The sequence below is a fragment of the Egretta garzetta genome, unplaced genomic scaffold (assembly GCF_000687185.1).
Source record: "Egretta garzetta isolate BGI_Z169 unplaced genomic scaffold, ASM68718v1 scaffold207, whole genome shotgun sequence".
NCBI classification, from domain to species: Eukaryota; Metazoa; Chordata; class Aves; order Pelecaniformes; family Ardeidae; genus Egretta; species Egretta garzetta.
The window spans coordinates 865,311-868,092 of NW_009260185.1; positions in this window are offsets into that span (position 1 = coordinate 865,311).

The window sequence follows — 2,782 nt, forward strand, 5'->3', positions numbered from 1 at the left end:
CAGGCCCTTCCAAGCCCTTGCACTGCTGACCACCAAGCATCACAGAGCTGTTTACAAATCTGATCCCAGGGAAGGAGAAACACTTTCATGCTGTCGGCAGCCGACAAACAAAAACACACACCACTTCGCACCAAGCCAAGACCAGAGAGCAGTTTGCACACTGTGCCCAGGAAGCCCCAAGCCAACTTGGGGTAACGAGCATCCCACAGAAAGGGAAAATCCACAGCAAAAGCAAAGTTTTCGGCCACCCTGCAAAATTGCGCGGGGTCTTGCTTCTGTCTACGCGTGGTTACACACCTGACCTGCAACCAGCTGATAAACAGACACCTTTGCTTTGCAAGCGCCTCCTATCTCAGGATGTGCAAATCCAGAGCAGCAAATGATGAGTAACTGCCAGGGCCCTCCTGCCCAGGAGTTGTCTTTGCTGTAACGCAAAGTAAAATTTAGCTAACGATCACAGCCTGCAGCAGGGTACAGCCCAACCTAAATGAGGAATGTGTTATTTCGACTCTGTCGTATAAATGCAGACAGGAATGTGTTATTTCTACTATTTCATATAAATGCAGACAGGACTCTTCTCTCATCAATGTAGTAAAGCACTCGTGAATAAATAAGAATCCCTCCACCAGCATTTTCCTGTTGCCTCCTGTACTCCCTGTGAAATGACTCAGGCTAAATAACTCCGAACTTCCTAGGTAATTTTCATTTTGCTGGGATCTGACCATCTCCTCAGAGCAATGAGACCTCTCGGTGCCAAAATTTAACAACTGCAACAATTCTCCTTAACACCTCCTGCCAGCATTATTGTTCATCGCTGAATTGCTTCATTAATTCCAAGTCGATACAACCAGCTTCCTTTTGTCAATCTCTGTATATTAACGTATAATTTCAATGTTTGGGACCATTTTCAGGCTTAGAAATGAGATTAGCTTCCAGTGATTAAAATAAGTTCTCCAGACTGGGCAAAATAACCAGCTCACAAAAGCTATAGATTGATCTTTGCAATGGTAAATATAACAACCATTCCCAAATTACAAGTTTACCGTTACATCACTCAATTTTTTGAAAGCTGTTTGCTTTCAATATCTTGTTTTTGTTTTCTCACGAAATAAACATAGGCAGACTTCATAAAAATTGCGGTCCTGTTTCCAGAGGGTTGAAAAGCCTTTACTGTATCGGTAGGAATGCAATTCGCTGCTAATGGGATGTCAAAACCGGCTATGTTGAAGGACACGAAGTGCACGGCGGTTCAGAAATCCTCGCAACGGTCGCTGTTAACATCCCCTTCGCCACTCGCTGTTGCAATTGCACATGACATCATCAACCACAATTAATGAATTCAACTTGTCAGAAGGAATTTTTTTTGTCCACGATAGGATTGGTAAGTGACACTCCCGGCGGAGCCGATTCCAACAACCAAGGAGTGATTCAGCTCTGGGAGATTTATGATCTTCCCCTTTCCTTCGGAGGCTCTCCTCTGCCGAGGAGGGCTTCCACCAGGCACAGGGCAGACACGCGTAATAAAATAAAACATGAGTGACCCAGTGTCCGCTGAAGGTCTGGCTGGTGGGATGGTGACACCGGGCTGAAGCCCATGAAAGTTCAAGTCCACAGCGATCCAATTCATCACTGCTTGCCAGGCAATTAAATGCAAGCAGCCCTTGAGCGTGCATGGTGTTTTCTACGGTTGCACGTTCAGATTTTGCCAAGTGGTGTGCTCCCAGGGTTAAGGGATTTTCATCACGCACATTGTACAAATCCTCCTTCGCACGTTCTCCCTTCAACATTGCCTGAAGGGGCTTCAGAGCTTTGTGCGGCCAAGCTGTTGAGGTGACTTCATCTCTGGGACCTCACCGATCAACAGCAGCAACGTGGGGAGGCATGAAGGCGTCCGGGTCTGCAAAGGGGGAACTGGGCCGGGGACTAGCAACAGAAGTCTCCTCGAGGGGCAGGAGAGAGAAAAACTCACGATTCAGAAAGCGGCATGCTTGTCTCAGGAATACCTAAAAATCAGAGGAATCAACTGACAGGGAACCAAAAGTCAGAGCTTTTTGGAGAGATAAGGAAACTAGTAGTAAAATGGAGATCAAAGATGTGCAACTGCCAGAGCTGCTAAGGCTCATTACGTCTGGAGTGAAATCAATGCCACTGAGCTTACTGGGAGTTTTGCTAGGATCTCTTGAAGTTTTACCCAAAGCCCAAGCTCCGTAGGTCAGGTGAGTCCAGTCCTCTCAGCTGTCATTTAAAAGTTTTTAACTCTCATAGCTGAAAAGTTTGGAAACGTGATCAACGCCCTTCCAAAGCAACGTCGGGAGGAAGGAGGACTAAGAGCACCCTCAGCGTGGGCTAACAGAAGTGTGGCACGTAAACATCAGCTGCAATGTGGGTTTGTACAGAGGGGAAACAGCTCGTGCTCAGCCCCTGGGGATGTGCTTGTACGCGTGCATTCAGCGCCTTCGGGCTCAGGTCTTCGGCAGTTTCAGACACAATCCATTTCTCCTTTTGTTTATAAACAAAAAGAGCATCAAAAGAACAAATCAATAAAATCACGGGGTTTGTTCCCTGTGGAGCTCCTCTGACGCTGGCATTTCTTCCCACCCAAATCAACATTTATTTTTCAGCATCTCGGATAAAATGACGGCGCTCTACAATACGCTCGCTCCCCTCCATCACCCCCCTGCCAGCACCATCGCCCTGTCTCTAGAGAGTCATAGAATCATCTAGGTTGGAAAATACCTTTAAGATCATCAAGTCCAACCGTTCCCCTACCCCTGCCATCCCA